General features: G+C 45.8%; 37 pseudogenes; all 37 read left to right on the forward strand.

Moving 5' to 3' along the window:
• Positions 1 to 649: 649 nt before the first annotated feature.
• LOC148253819 (5S ribosomal RNA) lies at positions 650 to 768 on the forward strand (annotated as a pseudogene).
• Positions 769 to 972: 204 nt separating this feature from the next.
• On the forward strand, positions 973 to 1091 carry LOC148253820 (5S ribosomal RNA; annotated as a pseudogene).
• Positions 1092 to 1652: 561 nt separating this feature from the next.
• On the forward strand, positions 1653 to 1771 carry LOC148253821 (5S ribosomal RNA; annotated as a pseudogene).
• A 206-nt stretch (positions 1772 to 1977) lies between these two features.
• Positions 1978 to 2096, forward strand: LOC148253822 (5S ribosomal RNA; annotated as a pseudogene).
• A 444-nt stretch (positions 2097 to 2540) lies between these two features.
• On the forward strand, positions 2541 to 2659 carry LOC148253823 (5S ribosomal RNA; annotated as a pseudogene).
• A 204-nt stretch (positions 2660 to 2863) lies between these two features.
• Positions 2864 to 2982, forward strand: LOC148253824 (5S ribosomal RNA; annotated as a pseudogene).
• Positions 2983 to 3539: 557 nt separating this feature from the next.
• On the forward strand, positions 3540 to 3658 carry LOC148253825 (5S ribosomal RNA; annotated as a pseudogene).
• A 206-nt stretch (positions 3659 to 3864) lies between these two features.
• LOC148253826 (5S ribosomal RNA) lies at positions 3865 to 3983 on the forward strand (annotated as a pseudogene).
• Positions 3984 to 4187: 204 nt separating this feature from the next.
• LOC148253827 (5S ribosomal RNA) lies at positions 4188 to 4306 on the forward strand (annotated as a pseudogene).
• A 375-nt stretch (positions 4307 to 4681) lies between these two features.
• On the forward strand, positions 4682 to 4800 carry LOC148253828 (5S ribosomal RNA; annotated as a pseudogene).
• Positions 4801 to 5334: 534 nt separating this feature from the next.
• LOC148253829 (5S ribosomal RNA) lies at positions 5335 to 5453 on the forward strand (annotated as a pseudogene).
• Positions 5454 to 6014: 561 nt separating this feature from the next.
• On the forward strand, positions 6015 to 6133 carry LOC148253830 (5S ribosomal RNA; annotated as a pseudogene).
• Positions 6134 to 6338: 205 nt separating this feature from the next.
• LOC148253831 (5S ribosomal RNA) lies at positions 6339 to 6457 on the forward strand (annotated as a pseudogene).
• A 531-nt stretch (positions 6458 to 6988) lies between these two features.
• Positions 6989 to 7107, forward strand: LOC148253832 (5S ribosomal RNA; annotated as a pseudogene).
• Positions 7108 to 7631: 524 nt separating this feature from the next.
• LOC148253833 (5S ribosomal RNA) lies at positions 7632 to 7750 on the forward strand (annotated as a pseudogene).
• Positions 7751 to 7957: 207 nt separating this feature from the next.
• On the forward strand, positions 7958 to 8076 carry LOC148253834 (5S ribosomal RNA; annotated as a pseudogene).
• Positions 8077 to 8637: 561 nt separating this feature from the next.
• Positions 8638 to 8756, forward strand: LOC148253835 (5S ribosomal RNA; annotated as a pseudogene).
• Positions 8757 to 9288: 532 nt separating this feature from the next.
• LOC148253836 (5S ribosomal RNA) lies at positions 9289 to 9407 on the forward strand (annotated as a pseudogene).
• A 206-nt stretch (positions 9408 to 9613) lies between these two features.
• On the forward strand, positions 9614 to 9732 carry LOC148253837 (5S ribosomal RNA; annotated as a pseudogene).
• A 560-nt stretch (positions 9733 to 10292) lies between these two features.
• LOC148253838 (5S ribosomal RNA) lies at positions 10293 to 10411 on the forward strand (annotated as a pseudogene).
• A 532-nt stretch (positions 10412 to 10943) lies between these two features.
• Positions 10944 to 11062, forward strand: LOC148253839 (5S ribosomal RNA; annotated as a pseudogene).
• A 204-nt stretch (positions 11063 to 11266) lies between these two features.
• LOC148253840 (5S ribosomal RNA) lies at positions 11267 to 11385 on the forward strand (annotated as a pseudogene).
• Positions 11386 to 11621: 236 nt separating this feature from the next.
• LOC148253841 (5S ribosomal RNA) lies at positions 11622 to 11740 on the forward strand (annotated as a pseudogene).
• Positions 11741 to 11945: 205 nt separating this feature from the next.
• LOC148253842 (5S ribosomal RNA) lies at positions 11946 to 12064 on the forward strand (annotated as a pseudogene).
• A 204-nt stretch (positions 12065 to 12268) lies between these two features.
• Positions 12269 to 12387, forward strand: LOC148253843 (5S ribosomal RNA; annotated as a pseudogene).
• An 884-nt stretch (positions 12388 to 13271) lies between these two features.
• LOC148253844 (5S ribosomal RNA) lies at positions 13272 to 13390 on the forward strand (annotated as a pseudogene).
• A 206-nt stretch (positions 13391 to 13596) lies between these two features.
• On the forward strand, positions 13597 to 13715 carry LOC148253845 (5S ribosomal RNA; annotated as a pseudogene).
• Positions 13716 to 14029: 314 nt separating this feature from the next.
• On the forward strand, positions 14030 to 14148 carry LOC148253846 (5S ribosomal RNA; annotated as a pseudogene).
• Positions 14149 to 14354: 206 nt separating this feature from the next.
• LOC148253847 (5S ribosomal RNA) lies at positions 14355 to 14473 on the forward strand (annotated as a pseudogene).
• Positions 14474 to 14678: 205 nt separating this feature from the next.
• LOC148253848 (5S ribosomal RNA) lies at positions 14679 to 14797 on the forward strand (annotated as a pseudogene).
• A 554-nt stretch (positions 14798 to 15351) lies between these two features.
• On the forward strand, positions 15352 to 15470 carry LOC148253849 (5S ribosomal RNA; annotated as a pseudogene).
• Positions 15471 to 16107: 637 nt separating this feature from the next.
• LOC148253850 (5S ribosomal RNA) lies at positions 16108 to 16226 on the forward strand (annotated as a pseudogene).
• Positions 16227 to 17109: 883 nt separating this feature from the next.
• On the forward strand, positions 17110 to 17228 carry LOC148253851 (5S ribosomal RNA; annotated as a pseudogene).
• A 208-nt stretch (positions 17229 to 17436) lies between these two features.
• On the forward strand, positions 17437 to 17555 carry LOC148253852 (5S ribosomal RNA; annotated as a pseudogene).
• An 884-nt stretch (positions 17556 to 18439) lies between these two features.
• LOC148253853 (5S ribosomal RNA) lies at positions 18440 to 18558 on the forward strand (annotated as a pseudogene).
• Positions 18559 to 18767: 209 nt separating this feature from the next.
• LOC148253854 (5S ribosomal RNA) lies at positions 18768 to 18886 on the forward strand (annotated as a pseudogene).
• Positions 18887 to 19412: 526 nt separating this feature from the next.
• On the forward strand, positions 19413 to 19531 carry LOC148253855 (5S ribosomal RNA; annotated as a pseudogene).
• Positions 19532 to 20000: the final 469 nt, after the last annotated feature.

Genomic DNA, 20000 nt, shown 5'->3' on the forward strand with positions numbered 1-20000 from the left:
GATGATCTATAAACCGTCCCTAACGAACGATCGGCTCATGTTTGAGCATGATGAATCACTTCGTGCCGACCTCTTGCTAATCAACTTTCAGGCCTCATATGAGAATGAAAAACTTGAGCATTTTCTGCATCGGTGGATGAAGAATCGCAAACATAAGCATTTTTGGTTAACCATGTTCCCAGAAAAAAGATACTTTCGAGAAAGGATGAGCACGACTGAAGTGGCTATACATGCAAATCTATTTACGGATCTATATGCTTCGATTGGAACTGGAAGTTCCAGAACAGGAGGCTGGTATACCACCATAATGAAACTGCCTTTTCTTTTTTTGATTCGGATAGGATTTATGTTGGCTTCATTGGGAGGCTCGCGTAGTTTGTTACGTCAGCTCCAAAAGGATAAGTTGCGTTGGAATCGAGAAAGTTCCGTGGAGTTCATAATTGCATAAAAGGAGTCAAAGTAGTGGCTACGGCGCGTCAAGGCACTTCTTCGACGGTCCCTGTCTCGCCCGTCTATGTAGTAGAAAAACTCTGAGTTCGACGTTGAATAGCCATAGTGAGTTCATCACCAGTGGTATAAGCAGAGGAGGCATAAGTTACCGGAGGGGGAAGAAAGGAGGAGTGTATGTATTTGCAGCGCGAAATGAAACAGGTACGATCATACCAGCACTAATGCATCGGATCCCATCAGAACTCCGTAGTTAAGTTTGCTTTGGCGAAAGTAGTACAAGGATGGGTTACCTCCTAGGAAGTTCTCGTGTTGCACTCATTTTTTTTTTCAGATGGGTCGTTCGACGTTACGTGCGACTAAAACTATGGTCCGCTGGTTTATACGCAAATGTGAGTCAAGACACAGGGGCATTTTAATTGATATTAGAACGAGAAGGAGAGGTGAAGTGTGAACGCACCAAGAAACAAATGATGGGAGGGGGAAAAAAGGAGGAGTGTATGTATTCGCAACGCGAAATGAAACAGGTACGATCATACCAACACTAATGCACCGGATCCCATCAGAACTCCGCAGTTAAGTGTGCTTGGGCGAGAGTAGTACTCGGATGGGTGACCTCCCTAGAAGCCCTCGTCTTGCACCCATTTTTTTTTGGATGGGTCATTCGACGTTATGCGCAAATGGAATTATGAACCGTTGGCTCATTCAAAATGGTGAGTCACGGTGCCGGGTCATTTTGCTTGATATTAGAACGAGAAGGAGAGATGCAGAGTGGACGCACAAGGAAACAAATGATGGGAGGGGGGATGGAAGGAGAAAGAGTGTATGTATTTGCAGTGTAGAATGAAACATGAGCGATCATACCAGCACTAATGCAATGGATTCTATCAGAACTCCGTGAGTTAAGGGTGCTTGGGCGAGAGTAGTACTAGGATGGGTGACCTCCTGCGAAGTCCTTATATTTGACCCATTTTCTTGGGAAGTCCTCGTGTTGCACCCATTTTTTTGCGGATGATTCTTTCGACGTTACGCGCGACTTGAATTATGGTCCGCAGGTTTATTCGCAAATGTGAGTCACGGCACCATGACATTTTAGTTGATATTTGAACGAGAACGAGAGGTGCAGTGCGCACGCACAAGGAAACAAATGACGAGAGGGGGAAGAAAGGAGAATGAGTGTATGTATTTGCAGTGCGAAATTAAACAGGTGCAATCATACCAGTACTAATGCACCGGATCCCATCAGAACTCCGCAGTTAAGTCTGCTTGGGCGAGAGTAGTACTCAGATGGGTGACCTCCTGCGAAGTTCTCTTGTCGCACCAATTTTTTTTCAAACGAGTCGTTCGACATTACACGCGACTTGAACTATAGTCCGTTGGTTTATACGCAAATGTGAGTCAAGAAGCAAGAGCATTTTAATCGATATTAGAACGAGAAGGAGAGGTGCAGTGTGAACGCACAAGGAAACAAATAATGGGAGGGGGGAGGGAAGGAGAAGGAGTTTATGTATTTTCAGCACGAAATGAAACAGGTGCGATCATATTAGCAGAAATGCACCGGATCCCATCAGAACTCCGTAGTTAAGTGTGCTTTGGCGAAAGTAGTACAAGGATGGGTTACCTCCTGGGAAGTTCTCGTGTTGCACCCATTTTTTTTTTCAGATGGCTCATTCGACGTTACGCGCGACTTTAATTATGGTATGCAGGTTTATTCGTAAATGTGAGTCATGGCAACGTGGTATTTTACTTGATATTAGAACGAGAACAGGAGGTGCAGTGCGAACGCACAAGGAAACAAATGACGGGCGGGGGTAGTACTAGGATGGGTGACCTCCTGCGAAATCCTTATATTTCACCCATTTTATTGGGAAGTCCTCGTGTTGCACCTATTTTTTCTTTCAGATAGGTCGTTCGATGTTACGCGCGACTGGAACTATGGTCTGCTGGTTTATACGCAAATGTGAGTCAAGATGCAGGGGCATTTTAATTGATATTAAAACGAGAAGGAGAGGTGAAGTGTGAACGCACCAGGAAACAAATGACGGTAGGGGGAAGAAAGGAGGAGTGTATGTATTTGCAGCGCAAAATGACACAGGTGCAATCATACCAGCACTAATATACCGGATCCCATCAGAACTTCCCAGTTAAGTGTGCTTGAGCGAGAGTAGAACTCAGATGGGTGACCTCCTGGGAAGTTCTCGTGTTGTACCCTTTTTTTTCGGATGGGTCGTTCGACATTACGCGCGACTGGAACTATTGTCCGCTGGTTTATACGCAAATGTGAGTCAAGACGCAGGGGCATTTTAATTGATATTAGAGCGAGAAGGAGAGGTGAAGTGTGAAGGCACCAGGAAAATAATGACGGGAGGGGGAAGAAAGGAGGAGGAGTGTATGTATTTGAAGCGCGAAATGAAACAGGTGCGATCATACCAGCACTAATGCACCGGATCCCATCAGAATTTTGCAGTTAAGTGCGCTTGTGCGAGAGTAGTACATGGATGGGTGACCTCCTGGGACGTCCTCGTGTTGCACCCATTTTTTTTCGGATGGGTCGTTCGACGTTACGCGCGAATGGAATTATGAACCGCTGGTTTATTCCCAAAGGTGAGTCACGATATGGGGCATTTTACTTGATATTGGAACGAGAAGGAGGGATGCAGAGTGCACTCACAAGGAAACAAATGACGGGAGGGGGGATGGAAGGAGAAAGAGTGTATGTATTTGCAGTGCAGAATGAAACATGAGCGATCATACAAGCACTAATGCAACGGATTCTATCACAACTCTGCGAGTTAAGGGTACTTGGGCGAGAGTAGTACTAGGATGGGTGATCTCCTGCGAAGTCCTTATATTTCACCCATTTTCTTGGGAAGTCCTCGTGTTGCACCCATTTTTTTGCAGATGATTTTTTCGACGTTACTCACGACTTGAATTATGGTCTGCAGGTTTATTCGCAAATGTGAGTCACGGCGCCGTGGCATTTTGCTTGATATTTGAACAAGAACGGGAGGTGCAGTGCGCACGCACAAGGAAACAAATGACGGGAGGGGAAAGAAAGGAGGAGTGTATGTATTTGCAGTGCAAAATTAAATAGGTGCGATCATACCAGCACTAAAGCACTGGATCCCATCAGAACTCCGCAGTTAAGTGTGCTTGGGCGAGAGTAATACTCAGATGGGTGACCTCCTGGGAAGTCCTCGTGTTGCACTCATTTTTTTTCGGATGTGTCGTTCGACGTTACGCGCGAATGGAATCATGAACCGCTTGTTCATTCGAAAAAGTGAGTCACGGTGCCGAGGCATTTTATTTGATCTTAGAACGAGAAGGAGAGGTGCAGTGTGAACGCACAAGGAAACAAATGATGGGAAGGGGGAGAGAAGGAGAAGGAGTGTATGTAATTTCAGCACAAAATGAAACAGGTGCGATCATACCAGCACAAATGCACCAGATCCCATTAGAACTCCGCAGTTAAGTGTGCTTTGGCGAAAGTAGTACAAGGATGGGTTACCTCCTGGGAAGTTCTCATGTTGCATCCATTTTTTTTTTCAGATGAGTCGTTCGACGTTACGCACGACTGGAACTATGATCCGCTGGTTTATACGCAAATGTGAGTCAAGACGGAGGGGCATTTTAATTGATATTAGAATGATAATGAGAGGTGAAGTGTGAACGCACCAGGAAACAAATGACGGGAGGGGAAAGAAAGGAGGAGTGTATGTATTTACAGCGTGAAATGAAACAGGTGCGATCATACCAACACTAATGCACCGGATCCCATTAGAACTCTGCAGTTAAGTTTGTTTGGGCGAGAGCAGTACTCGGATGGGTGACCTCCTGGGAAGTCCTCGTGTTGAACCCATTTTTTTTCGAATGGGTCGTTTGACATTACGCTCGAATAGAATTATGAACCGTTGTTTCATTTGCAAAGGTGAGTCGCGGTGCTTGGGCGAGAGTAGTACTAGGATGGGTGACCTCCTGCGAAGTCCTTATATTTCACCCATTTTCTTAGGAAGTCCTCGTGTTGCACCCATTTTTTGCTGATGATTCTTTCGACATTATGCGCGACTTGAATTATGGTCTGCAGATTTATTCGCAAATGTGAGTCACGGCACTGTGGCATTTTACTTAATATTAGAACGAGAACGGGAGGTGCAGTGCGCACGCACAAGAAAACAAATGACGGGAGGTGGAAGAAAGGATAAGGAGTGTATGTATTTGCAGCGTAAAATTAAACAGGTGCGATCATACCAGCACTAATGCACCGGATCCCATCTTAACTCCGTAGTTAAGTGTGTTTGGGCGAGAGTAGTGCTCGGATGGGTGACCTCCTGGGAAGTCCTCGTGCCACACCAATTTTTTTTCAGACGGGTCGTTCGACGTTACGCGCGACTGGAACTATTTTAAGCTGGTTTATACGCAAATGTGAGTCAAGAAGAAGGGGAATTTTAATCGATATTAGAACGAGAATGAGAGGTGCAGAGTGAATGCACAAGGAAACAAACGATGGGAGGGGGGAGGGAAGTAGAAAGAGTATATGTATTTTCAGCACGAAAGGAAACACCGATCATACCAGCACAAATACACCGGATCCCATCAGAACTCCGTAGTTAAGTGTGCTTTGGCAAAAGTAGTACAAGGACGGGTTACCTCAAGGGAAGTTCTCGTGTTGCACCCATTTTTTTTTTTCAGATGGGCCGTTCGACGTTACGCGCGACTAGAACTATGGTCCGCTGGTTTATACGCAAATGTGAGTCAAGACGCAGGGGCATTTTAATTTAAATTAGAATGAGAAGGAGAGGTGAAGTGTGAACGCACCAGGAAACAAATGACGGGGGGGGGGGGGGAGAAAGGAAAATGAGTGTATGTATTTACAGTGCGAAATGAAACAGGTGCGATAATTCCAGCATTAATGCATCGGATCCCATCAGTACTCCGCAGTTAACTGTGCTTGGGTGAGAGTAGTACTCGGATGGGTGACCTCTTGGGAAGTCCTCGTGTTGCACCCATTTTTTTTCGGATGAGTCGTTCGATGTTACGCGCGAATGGAATTATGAACCGCTGGTTCATTCGCAAAGGTGACTCACGGTGCCGGGGTATTTTACTTGATATTAGAACGAGAACGAGAGATGCAGAGTGCACGCGCAAGGAAACAAATGACGGGAGGGGGGATGGAAGGAGAAAAAGTGTATGTATTTGCAGCGCAGAATGAAACATGAGCGATCATACCAGCACTAATGCAACGGATTCAATCAGAACTCCGCAAGTTAAGGGTGCTTGGGCGAGAGTAGTACTAGGATGGGTTACCTCCTGCGAAGTCCTTATATTTCACCCATTTTCTTGGGAAGTTCTCGTGTTGCACCCATTTTTTTGCAGATGATTCTTTTGACGTTACGCGCGACTTGAATTATAGTCTGCAGGTTTATTCGCAAATGTGAGTCACGGCACCGTGACATTTTTCTTGATATTAGAACGAGAACGGGAGGTGCAGTGCGCACGCACAAGGAAACAAATGACGGGAGGGGGAAGAAAGGAGAAGAAGTGTATGTATTTGCAGCGCGAAATTAAACAGGTGCGATCATACCAGCGCTAATGCACCGGATCCCATCTTAACTCCGTAGTTAAGTGTGCTTGGGCGAGAGTAGAACTCAGATGGGTGACCTCCTGGGAAGTCCTCGTGCCGCACCAATTTTTTTTAGACGGGTCGTTCGACGTTACGTGCCACTGGAACTATTTTACGCTGGTTTATACGTAAATGTGAGTCAAGAAGAAGGGGAATTTTAATCAATATTAGAACAAGAATGAGAGGTGCAGAGTGAACGGACAAGGAAACAAATGATGGGAGTGGGGAGGGAAGTAGAAGGAGTGTATGTATTTTCAGCATGAAATGAAACAGGTGCGATCATACCAGCACAAATGCACCGTATCCCATCAGAACTCCGCAGTGAAGTGTGCTTTGGCGAAAGTAGTACAAGGACGGGTTACCTCCTGGGAAGTTCTCGTGTTGCACCCTTTTTTTTTTCAGATGGGCCGTTCGATGTTACGCACGACTGGAACTATGGTCTGCTGGTTTATACGCAAATGTGAGTCAATACGCAGGGGCATTTTAATTGATGTTAGAACGAGAAGGAGAGGCGAAGTGTGAATGCACCTGGAAACAAATGACGGGAGGGAGAAGAAAGGAGAAGGAGTGTATGTATTTGCAGCGCGAAATGAAACAGGTGCGATCATACCACCACTAATGCACCGGTTCCCATCAGAACTCCGCAGCAATAATGCTTGAACGAGGGTAGTACTAGGATGGGTCACCTCATTCGAAGTCTTTATATTTCACCCATTTTTTTGCAGCTGATTCTTTCGATGTTACGAGCGACTTGAATTATGGTCCGCAGGTATATTCGCAAATGTGAGTCACGGTGGCATTTGCATTTTGCTTTAAATTTGAACGAGAATGGGAGGTGAAGTGCTCAAGCACAAAGAAACAAATGACGGGAGGGGGGAAGATAGGAGAAGGAGTGTATGTATTTGCAACGCGAAATTAAACACGTGCGATCATATCAGCACTAATACACCGGATCCCATCAGAACTCCGCAGTCAAGTTTGCCTAGGCGAGAGAAGTACTCGGATGGGTGACCTCCTGGGAAGTCCTCGTGTTGCACCCATTTTTTTTTGGATGGGTCGTTCGACGTTACGCGCGAATAGAATTATGGTCCGCTGGTTCATTCGCAAAGGTGAGTCACGGTGCCGGGGCAGTTTACTTGATATTAGAACAAGGAGTGATGCAGAGTGCACGACAAGGAAACAAATGCGGGAGGGGGGAAGGAGAAAGAGTGTATGTATTTGCAGCACATAATGAAACATGAGCGATCATACCAGAACTAATGCAACGGATTCTATCAGAACTCCGCAAGTTAAGGGTGCTTGGGCGAGAGTAGTACTAGGATGGGTTACCTCCTAGGAAGTTCTCGTGATGCACCCATTTTTTTTTCAGATGGGCCGTTCGACGTTACGCGCAACTGGAGCTATGGTTCGTTGGTTTATATGCAAATGTGAGTCAAGAAGCAGGGGCATTTTAATCGATATTAGAACGAGAAGGAGAGGTGCAGTGTGAACGCACAAGGAAACGAATGATGGGAGGGGGGAGGGAAGGAGAAGGAGTGTATTTATTTTCAGCACCAAATGAAACAGTTGCAATCATACCAGCACAAATGCACCGGATCCCATCAGAACTCCGTAGCTAAGTGTGCTTTGGTGAAAGTAGTAATAGGATGGGTTACCTCTTGGGAAGTTCTCGTGTTGCACCCATTATTTTTTTCAGATGGGCCGTTCGACGTTACGCTCGACTGGAACTATGGTCCACTTGTTTATACGCAAATGTGAGTCAAGACGCAGGGGCATTTTAATCGATATTAGAACGTGAAGGAGAGGTGAAGTGTGAACGCACCAGGAAACAAATGACGGGAGGGGGAAGAAAGGAGAAGGAGTGTATGTATTTGCAGCGCGAAATGAAACAGGTGCGATCATACCAGCACTAATGATCCGGATCCCATCAGAACTCCGTAGTCAAGTGTGCTTGGGCGAGAGTAGTACTCGGATGGGTGACCTCTTGGGAAGTCCTCGTGTTGCACCCTTTTTTTCTCGGATGGGTCGTTTGACATTACGCGCGAATGGAATTATGAACCGCTGGTTCATTCTCAATGGTGAATCACGGTGCCGGGGCATTTTACTTGATATTAGAACGAGAAGGAGAGATGCAGAGTGCACGCACAAAGAAACAAATGATGGGAGGGGGGATGGAGGGAGAAAGAATGTATGTATTTGCAGCGCAGAATGAAACATGAGCGATCATACCAGCACTAATGCAACAGATTCTATCAGAACGCCACAAGTTAAGGGTGCTTGGGCGAGAGTTGTACAAGGATGGGTTAGCTCCTGTGAAGTCTTTATATTTCACCCATTTTCTTGGGAAGTCCTCGTGTTGAACCTATTTTTTTGCAGATGATTCTTTCGATGTTACGCGCGACTTTAATTATGGTCCGCAGGTTTATTCGTAAATGTGAGTCACGGTGCCGTGGCATTTTACTTGATATTAGAATGAGAACGGGAGGTGCAGTGCGAACGCACAAGGAAACAAATGATGGGAGGGGGAAGAAACGAGAAGGAGTTTATGTATTTGCATTACGAAATTAGACAGGTGCGATCATACCAGCATTAATGCACCGAATCCCATCAGAACTCTGCAGTTAAGTGTGCTTGGGCGAGAGTAGTACTTGGATGGGTTACCTCCAGGGAAGTCCTCGTGTCGCACAAATTTTTTTTCAGACGAGTCGTTCGACGTTACGCGCAACTAGAACTATGGTCCGCTAGTTTATAAGCAATTGTGAGTAAAGAAGCTGGGGCGTTTTAATCGATATTAGAACAAGAAGGAGAGGTGCAGTGTGAACGCACAAGGAATTAAATGACGGGAGGGGGGAGGGAAGGAGAAGGAGTGTATGTATTTTCAGCACGAAATGAAACAGGTGCGATCATACCAGCACAAATGCATCGGATCCAATAAGAACTCCGCAGTTAAGTGTGCTTTGGAGAAAGTAGTATAAGGATGTGTTACCTCCTGGGAAGTTCTCGAGTTGCACCTATTTTTTTTTTCAGATGGGTCGTTCGACGTTTCGCGCGACTGGAACTATGGTTCGCTGGTTTATACGCAAATGTGAGTCAAGACGCATGGGCTTTTTAATTGATATTAGAACGAGAAGAAGAGGTGAAGTGTGAACCCACCAGGAAACAAATGACGGGAGGGGGAAGAAAGGAGAAGGAATGTATGTATTTGCAGCGCAAAATTAAACAGGTGCGATCATACCAGCACTAATGCACCGGATCCCATCAGAACTCTGCAGTTAAGTGTGCTTTGGCGAAAGTAGTAAAAGGATGGGTTACCTCTTGGGAAGTTCTCGTGTTGCACACATTTTTTTTTCAGATGGGTCGTTCGACGTTACACACGACTAGAACTATGGTCCGTTGTTTTATACGCAAATGTGAGTCAAGACGCATGGGCATTTTAATTGATATTAGAACGAGAAGGAGAGGTGAAGTGTGAGCGCACTAGGAAACAAATGACGGGAGGGGGAAGAAAGGAGAAGGAGTGTATGTATTTGCAGCGCGAAAAAAAACAGGTGCGATCATACCAGCACTAATGCACCGGGTCCCATCAGAACTCCACAGTCAAGTGTGCTTGGGCGAGAGTAGTACTCAGATGGGTGACCTCCTGGGAAGTTCTCATGTTGCACCAATTTTTTTCAGATGGGTCGTTCGACATTAAACGCGAATGGAATTATGAACCGCTGGTTCATTTGCAAAGGTGAGTCATGGTGCCGGGGCATTTTACTTGATATTAGAGCGAGAAGGAGAGATGCAGAGTGCACGCACAAGGAAACAAATGACGGGAGGGGGGATGGAAGGAGAAAGAGTGTATGTATTCGCAGCGTAGAATGAAACATGAGCGATCACACCAGCACTAATAAAAGGGATTCTATCAGAACTCCGCAAGTTAAGGGTGGTTGGGCGAGAGTAGTACGAGGATGGGTGACCTCCTGCGAAGTCCTTATATTTCACCCATTTTCTTGAGAAGTACTCGTGTTGCACCCATTTTTTTGCATATGATTCTTTCGACGTTACGCGCGACTATAATTATGGTCCGCAGGTTTATTCGAAAATGTGAGTCACGGCGCCGTGGGATTTTACTTGATATTTGAACGAGAACAAGAGGTGCAGTGCGCACGCACAAGGAAACAAATAACGGGAGTGCGAAGAAAGGAGAAGGAGTGTATGTATTTGCAGCGCAAAATTAAACATGTGCGATCATACCAGCACTAATGCACTGGATCCTATCAGAATTCTAAAGTTAAGTGTGCTTGGGCGAGAGTAGTACTCGGATGGGTGACCTCCTTGGAAATCCTCGTGTCGCACCAATTTTTTTTCAGACGGGTCGTTCGACGTTACGCGCGACTGAAACTATGGTCTGCTGGTTTATACACAAATGTGAGTCAAGACGTAAGGGCATTTTAATCGATATTAGAATTAGAAGGAGAGGTGCAGTGTGAATGCACAAGGAAACAAATGATGGGAGGGGGGAGGGAAGGAGAAGGAGTGTATGTATTTTCAGCACGAAATGATAGAGGTGCAATCATACCAGCACAAATGCACCGGATCCCATCAGAACTCTGCAGTTAAGTGTGCTTTTGCGAAAGTAGTTCGAGGATGGGTTACGTCCTAGGAAGTTCTCGTGTTGCACCCATTTTTTTTTTTAGATGGGTCGTTCGACGTTATGCACGACTGGAACTATGGTCTGCTGGTTTATATGCAAATGTGAGTCAAGACGCATGGGCATTTTAATTGATTTTAGAACGAGAAGGAGAGGTGAAGTGTGAACGCACCAGGAAACAAATGACGGGAGGGGGATGAAAGGAGAAGGAGTGTATGTATTTGCAGCGCGAAATGAAACAGGTGCAATCATACCAGCACTAATGCACCAGATCCCATCAAAACTTCGCAGTCAAGTGTGCTTGGGCGAGAGTAGTACTCGGATGGGTGACCTCCTCGGAAGTCCTCGTGTTGCACCTATTTTTTTTCGGATGGGTCGTTCGACGTTAGGCACGAATAGAATTATGAACCGCTGGTTCATTCGCAAAGGTGAGTCACGGTGCCGGGGCATTTTACTTGATATTAGAACGAGAAGGAGAGGTGAAGTGTGAACGCACCAGGAAACAAATGACGGAGAGGGAAGAAATGAGAAGGAGAGTATGTATTTGCAGCTCAAAATGAAACAGGTGCAATCATACTAGCACTAATGCACCGGATCCCATAAGAACTCCGCAGTTAAAGGTGCTTGGGCGAGAGTAGTACTAGGATGGGTGACCTCCTGCGAAGTCCTTATATTTCACCCATTTTCTAGGGAAGTTTTCGTATTGCACCAATTTTTTTTTCAGATGGGTCGTTCGACGTTGCGTGCGGCTGGAACTATGGTCCGCTAGTTTATACACAATTGTAAGTCAAGATGCAGGGGTATTTTAATTGATATTAGAACGAGAAATAGAGGTGATGTGTGAACGCATCAGGAAACAAATGACGGGAGGGGGAAAAAAGGAGAAGGAGTGTATGTATTTGCAGCGCAAAATGAAACATGTGTGATCATACCAGCACTAATGCACCTTTTCCCATCTGAACACCGCAGTTAAGTGTGCTTGGGCGAGAGTAGTACTCTGATGGGTGATCTCTTGGGAAGTCCTCGTGTCGCACCAATTTCTTTTCAGACGGGTCGTTCGACGTTACGCACGACTAGAACTATGGTCTGCTGGTTTATACGCAAATGTGAGTCGAGAAGTAGGGGCATTTTAATCTATTTTAGAATGAGAATGAGAGGTGCAGTGTGAACGCACAAGGAAACAAATGACGGAATGAGTGAGGGAAGGAGAAGGAGTGTATGTATTTCAGCGCTGAATGAAACAGGTGCGATCATACCAGCACAAATGCACCGGATCCCATCAGAACTCCGCAGTTAAGTGTGCTTTGGCGAAAGTAGTAAAAGGATGGGTTACCACCTTGGAAGTTCTCTTGATGCACAAATTTTTCTTTTCAGATGGGTCGTTCGACGTTACGCGCGACTTGAACTATGGTCCGCTGGTTTATACGCAAATGTGAGTTAAGATGTAGGGCCATTTTAATTGATATTGGAACGAGAAGGAGAGTTGAAGTGTGAAAGCACCAGGAAACAAATGACGGGAGGGGGAAGAAAGAAGGAGTGCATGAATTTGCAGCGCGAAATGAAACAGGTGCGATCACACCAGCACTAATGCACCGCATCACATCAGAACTCCGCAGTGAAGTGTGCTTGGGCGAGAGTAGTACTCGGATGGGTGACCTCCTGGGAAGTTCTCGTGTTGCACCCATTTTTTTTCGGATGGGTCGTTCGATGTTACGCGCGAATGGAACTCTGGTCCGCTGGTTTATACGCAAATATGAGTCAAGACGCAGGGGCATTTTAATTGATATTAGAACGAGAAGGAGAGGTGAAGTGTGAACGCACCAGGAAACAAATGACGGGAGGGGGAAGAAAGGAGAAGGAGTGTATGTATTTACAGCGCGAAATGAAACAGGTGCGATCATACCAGCATTAATGCACCGGATCCCATGAGAATTCTGCAGTTAAGTTTATTTGGGCTAGAGAAGTACTCGGATGGGTGACCTCCTATGAAGTCCTCGTGTTGAACCCATTTTTTTCGGATGGGTCGTTCAATATTACACGCGAAGGGAATTATGAACTGCTGGTTCATTCGCAAAGGTAAGTTACAGTGCCGGGGCATTTTACTTGATATCTGAACGAGATGGAGAGATGCAGAGTGCACGCACAAGGAAACAAATGACGGGAGGGGGGATGGAAGGAGAAAGAGTGTATGTATTTGCAGTGCAGAATCAAACATGAGCGATCATAGCAGCACTATTGCAACAGATTCTATCAGAACTCCGCAAGTTAAGGATGCTTTGGCGAGAGTAGTACAAAGATGGGTGACCACCTGCGAAGTCCTTATATTTCACCCATTTTATTGGGAAGTCCTCGTGTTGCACTCATTTTTTTGCAGATGATTCTTTCGACGTTACGCGCGACTTGAATTATGGTCCGTAGGTTTATTCGCAAATGTGAGTCACGGCGCTGAGGCATTTTACTAGATATTAGAACGAGAACAGGAGGTGCAGTGCGCATGCACAAGGAAACAAATGACGGGAGGGGGGAGAAAGGAGAATGTGTGTATGTATTTGCAGCGCGAAATTAAACTGGTGCGATCATACCATCGCTAATGCACCGGATCCCATGAGAACGCCGCAGTTAAGTGTGCTTGGACGAGAGTAGTACTCGGATTGGTGACCTCCTGGGAAGTCCTCGTGTCGCATCAATTTTTTTTCAGACGGGTCGTTCGACGTTACGCGCGACTGGAACTATGGTCAGCTGGTTTATACGCAAATGTGAGTCAAGAAGCAGGGGCATTTTTTTCGATATTAGAACGAGAAGGAGAGGTTGAGTGTGAACGCACAAGGAAACAAATTATGGGAGGGGGGAGGGAAGGAGAAGGAGTGTATGTATTTTCAGCACAAAATAAAACAGGTGCGATCATACCAGCACAAATGCACCGGATCCCATCAGTACTTCGCAGTTAAGTGTGCTTTGGCGAAAGTAGTACAAGGATGGGTTACCTCCTTGGAAGTTCTCATGTTGCACCAATTTTTTTTTTCAGATGGGTCGTTCCACGTTACTTGCGACAAGAATTATGGTCCGCTGGGACTAGTACTCAGATGGGTGACCTCCTAGGAAGTCCTCGTGTCGCACTAATTTTTTTTCAGATGGGTTGTTCGACGTTACGCACGACTGGAACTATGGTCCGCTGGTTTATACGCAAATGTGAGTCAAGAAGCAGGGGCATTTTAATAGATATTAGAACGAGAAGGAGAGGTGTAGTGTGAACGCGCAAGGAAATAAATGATGGGAGGGGGGAGGGAAGGAGAAGGAGTGTATGTATTTTTAGCACGAAATGAAACAGGTGCGATCATACAAGGATAAATGCACCGGATCCCATCAGAACTCTCCAGTTAAGTGTGATTTGGTGAGAGTAGTACAAGGATGGGTTACCTCTTCGGAAGTTCTCGTGTTGCACCCATTTTTTTTTCAGATGGGTCCTTCGACGTTACGCGCGACTGGAACTATGGTCCGCTGGTTTATATGCAAATGTGAGTCAAGACGCAGGGGCATTTTAATTGATATTGGAACGAGAAGGAGAGTTGAAGTGTGAACGCACCAGGAAACAAATGACGGGAGGGGGAAGAAAGGAGAAGGAGTGTATGCATTTGCAGCGCGAAATGAAATAGGTGCGATCACACCAGCACTAATGCACTGCATCCCATCAGAACTCTGCAGTGAAGTGTGCTTGGGCGAGAGTAGTACTCGGATGGGTGACCTCTTGGGAAGTTCTCGTCTTGCACTCATTTTTTTTCGGATGGGTCGTTCGACATTATGAGCGAATGGAACTATGGTCCGCTGGTTTATACGCAAATATGAGTCAAGACGCAGGGGCATTTTAATTGATATTAGAACGAGAAGGAGAGGTGAAGTGTGAACGCACCAGGAAATAAATGACGGGAGGGGGAAGAAGGGAGAAGGAGTGTATGTATTTACAGCGCGAAATGAAATAGGTGCGATCATACCAGCATTAATGTATCGGATCCCATGAGAACTCCGCAGTTAAGTTTGTTTGGGCAAGAGTAGTACTCGGATGGGTGACCTCCTGTGAAGTCCTCGTGTTGAACCCATTTTTTTTCGGATGGGTCGTTCAACATTACGCGCGAAAGGAATTATGAACCGCTGGTTCATTCGCAAAGGTGAGTCACAGTGCTGGGGCATTTTACTTGATATTTGAACGAGAAGGAGAGATGCAGAGTGCACGCATAAGGAAACAAATGACGGGATGGAAGGAGAAAGAGTGTAGGTATTTAATGCGTAGAATCAAACATGAGCGATCATAGCAGCACTAATGCAACAGATTCTATCAGAACTCCGCAAGTTAAGGATGCTTTGGCGAGAGTAGTACTAAGATGGGTGACCTCCTGCGAAGTCCTTATATTTCACCTATTTTATTGGGAAGTCCTCGTGTTGCACCCATTTTTTTACAGATAATTCTTTTGACGTTACGTGCGACTTGAATTATGGTCCGTAGGTTTATTCGCAAATGTGAGTCACGGCGCTGAGGCATTTTACTAGATATTAGAACGAGAACAGGAGGTGCAGTGCGCATGCACAAGGAAACAAATGACGGGAGGGGGGAGAAAGGAGAATGTGTGTATGTATTTGCAGCGCGAAATTAAACTTGTGTGATCATACCACCACTAATGCACCAGATCCCATGAGAACGCCGCAGTTAAGTGTGCTTAGACGAGAGTAGTACTCGGATTGGTGACCTCCTGGGAAGTCCTCGTGTCGCACCAATTGTTTTTCAGACGGGTCGTTCGACGTTATGCGCGACTGGAACTATGGTCAGCTGGTTTATACGCAAATGTGAGTCAAGAAGCAGGGGCATTTTTTTCGATATTAGAACGAGAATGAGAGGTTGAGTGTGAACGCACAAGGAAACAAATTATGGGAGGGGGGAGGGAAGAGAAGGAGTGTATGTATTTTCAACACAAAATGAAACAGGTGCGATCATACCAGCACAAATGCACCGGATCCCATCAGTACTCCACAGTTAAGTGTGCTTTTGCGAAAGTAGTACAAGGATGGGTTACCTCCTTGGAAGTTCTCATGTTGCACCAATTTTTTTTTTCAGATGGGTCGTTCGACGTTATGTGCGACTAGAATTATGGTCCGCTGGGAGTAGTACTCGGATGGGTGACCTCCTGGGAAGTCCTCGTGTCGCACTAATTTATTTTCAGACGGGTTGTTTGACGTTACGCGCGACTAGAACTATGATCCGCTGGTTTATACACAAATGTGAGTCAAGAAGCAGGGGCATTTTAATTGATATTAGAACGAGAAGGAGAGGTGAAGTGTGAACGCACCAGGAAACAAATGACGGGAGGGGGAAGAAATTGGAAGGAGTGTATGTATTTGCAGCGCGAAATGAAACAGGTGCGATCATACCACCACTTATGCACCGGATCCCATCAGAACTCTGCAGTTAAGTGTGCTTGGTCGAGAGTAGTACTCAGATGGGTGACCTCCTGGAAAGTCCTCGTGTTGCACCCATTTTTTTTGGATGGGTCGTTCGACGTACAGGTGAATGGAATTATGAATCGCTAGTTCATTCTCAAAGCTGAGTCACGGTGCCGGGGCATTTTACTTGATATTAGAACGAGAAGGAGAGATGCAGAGTGCACTCACAAGTAAACAAATGACGAGAGGGGGGATGGAAGGAGAAAGAGTGTATGTATTTACAGGGAAGAATGAAAAATGAGCGATCATACCAGCACTAATGCAACGGATTCTATCAGAACTACGCAAGTTAAGGGTGCTTGGGCGAGAGTAGTACTGGGATGGGTAATCTCCTGCGAAGTCCTTATATTTCACCCTTTTTCTTGGTAAGTTCTCGTGTTGCACCCATTTTTTTTTTCAAATGGGTCGTTCGACGTTGCGCGCGACTGGAACTATGGTCCGCTGGTTTATACGCAAATGTGAGTCAAGATGCAGGGGCATTTTAATTGATATTAGAACGAGAAGGAGAGGTGAAGTGTGAACGCACCAAGAAACAAATGACAGGAGGGGTAAGAAAGGAGAAGGAGTGTATGTATTTGCAGCACGAAATGAAACAGGTAAGATCACACCAGCACTAATGCACCGTATCCTATCAGAACTCCGCAATGAAGTGTGCTTGGGCGAGAGCAGTACTCGGATGGGTGACCTCTTAGGAAGTTCTCGTGTTGCACACATTTTTTTTTTCACATGGGTCGTTCGACGTTACGCGCGACTCGAGCTATGGTCCGCTGGTTTGTACCCAAATGTGAGTCAAGACGCAGGGGCATTTTAATTGATATTAGAACGAGAAGAGAGATGAAGTGTGAACGCACCAGGAAACAAATGACAGGAGGGGTAAGAAAGGAGGAGTGTATGTATTTGCAGCGCGAAATGAAACAGGTGCGATCACACCAGCACTAATTCACCGGATCCCATCAAAACTCTGCAATGAAGTGTGCTTGGGCGAGAGTAGTACTAGGATGGGTGACCTCCTGGGAAGTTCTCGTGTTGCACACATTTTTTTTATCACATGGGTCATTCGACGTTACGCGCGACTAGAACTATGGTCCGTTGGTTTGTACGCAAATGTGAGTCAAGACACAGGGGCTTTTTAATTGATATTAGAACGAGAATGAGAGGTTTAAGTGCGAACGCTCCAGGAAACAAATGACGGGAGGGGGAAGAAAGGAGAAGGAGTGTATGCATTTACAGCGCGAAATGAAACTTGTGCGATCATACCAGCACGAATACACTGGATCCCATCAGAACTCCGCAGTGAAGTGTGCTTAGACGAGAGTAGTACTCGGATGTGTGACCTCCTGGGAAGTCCTCGTGTTGTAACCATTTTTTTTCGGATGGGTCGTTCGACAATACGCACGAATGGAATTATGAACCGCATGTTCATTCACAAAGGTGAGTCACAGTATCGGGGCATTTTACTTGATATTAGAACGAGAAGGAGAGATGCAAAGTGCACGCACAATTTAACAAATGACAGGAGGGGGGATGGAAGGAGAAAGAGTGTTTGTACTTGCAACGCAGAATGAAACTTGGGAGATCATACCAGCACTAATGCAACGGATTCTATCAGAACTCCGCAAGTTGAGGGCGCTTGGGCGAGAGTAGTACTAGGATGGGTGACCTCCTGCGAAGTCCTTATATTTCACCCATTTTCTTAGGAAGTCCTCGTGTTGCACCCATTTTTTTACAGATAATTCTTTCGACGTTACGCGCGACTTGAATTATGGTCCGCAGGTTTATTCGCAAATGTGAGTCACGGTGCCGTGGCAGTTTACTTGATATTTGAACGAGAACGGGAGGTGCAGTGCGCACGCACAAGTAAACAAATGACGGGAGCGGGAAGATAGGAGAAGGAATGTATGTATTTGCAGCGCAACATTATACATGTGCGATCATTAGCACTAATACACCGGATCCCATCAGAACTCCGCAGTTAAGTGTGATTGGGGGAGAGTAGTACTCGGATGGGTAACCTCCTGGAAAGTCCTCGTGTCCCACCAATATTTTTTCAGACGGGTCGTTAGATGTTACGCGTGGCTGGAACTATGGTCCGCTGGTTTATACGCAAATGTGAGTCAAGAAGCAGGGGCATTTTAATCGATATTAGAACGAGAAGGAGAGGTGCAGTGTGAACGCACAAGGAAAGAAATGATGGGAGGGGGGAGGGAAGGAGAAGGAGTGTATGTATTTTCAGCACAAAATGAAACACTTGCGATAATACCAGCACAAATGCACCGGATCCCATCAGAACTCCGTAGTTAAGTGTGCTTTGGCGAAAGTAGTACAAAGATGGGTTATCTCCTGTGAATTTCTCGTGTTGCACCAAATTTTTTTTTTTTGGATGGGTCGTTCGACATTACGTGCAACTGGAACAATGGTCCGCTAGTTTATACGCAAATGTGAGTCAAGACGCAGGGGCATTTTAATTGATATTAGAACGAGAAGGAGAGGTGAAGTATGAACGCACAAGGAAACACATGACGGGAGGGGGAAGAAAGGAGAAGGAGTGTATGTATTTGCAGTGCGAAATAAAACAGGTGCGATCATACCACCAGTAATGCACCGGATCCCATTAGAATTCCGCAGTTAAGTTTACTTGGGCGAGAGTAGTACTCGGATGGGTGACATCCTGGGAAGTCCTCGTGTTGCACCCATTTTTTTTCGGATGGGTGGTTCGACGTTACGTGCGAATAGAATTATGAACTGCTGGTTCATTCGCAAAGGTGAGTCACGGTGCCGGGGCATTTTACTTGATATTAGAACGTGAAGGAGAGATGCAGAGTGCACGCACAAGGAAACAAATGACAGGAGGGGGGATGGAAGGAGAAAGAGTATGTATTTGCAACGCATAATGAAACATGAGCGATCATACCATAACTAATGCAACAGATTCTATCAAAACTCCGCAAGTTAAGGGTGCTTGGGCGACAGTAGTACTAGGATGGGTGACCTCCTGCGAAGTCCTTATATTTCACCCATTTTTTTGCAGATGATTCTTTCGACGTTATGCGCGACTTATATTATTGTCCGCAGGTTTATTTGCAAATGTGAGTCACGGCGCCGTGGTATTTTACTTGATATTTGAACGAGATCGGGAGGTGCAGTGCGCACGCAAGAGGAAACAGATGACAGGAGGGGGAAGAAAGGAGGAGTGAATCTATTTGCAGCGCAAAATTGATCAGGTTCGATCATACTAGCACTAATGCACTGGATCCCATCAGAACTCCGCAGTTAAGTGTGCTTGGGCGAGAGTAGTACTCGGATGGGTGACCTTTTAGAAAGTCCTCATGTTGCACCAATTTTTTCTCAGATGGGTCGTACGACGTTACGCGCGAATGGAATTATGAACCGCTGGTTCATTTGCAATGGTGAGTCACGGTGCCGGGGCATTTTACTTGATATTAGAACGAGAAGGAGAGATGCAGAGTGCATGCACAAGGAAACAAATGACGGGAGGGGGGATGGAAGGAGAAAGAGTGTATGTATTTGAAGCGCAGAATGAAACATGAGGGATCATACCAGCACTAATGCAACGGATTCTATCAGAACTCCGTAGGTAAGGGTGCTTGGGCGAGAGTAGTACTAGGATGGGTGACCTCCTGCGAAGTCTTTATATTTCACCCATTTTCTTGGGAAGTCCTCGTGTTGCACCCATTTTTTTGCAGAGCGCGACTTGAATTATGGTCCACAGGTTTATTCGTAAATGTGAGTCACGGCGCCGTGGCATTTTACTTGATATTTGAACGAGAACAGGAGGTGCAGTGCGCA

The sequence above is a fragment of the Carica papaya genome, chromosome 5 (genome assembly GCF_054855325.1).
Source record: "Carica papaya isolate Zhongbai chromosome 5, ASM5485532v1, whole genome shotgun sequence".
Taxonomy (NCBI): domain Eukaryota; kingdom Viridiplantae; phylum Streptophyta; class Magnoliopsida; order Brassicales; family Caricaceae; genus Carica; species Carica papaya.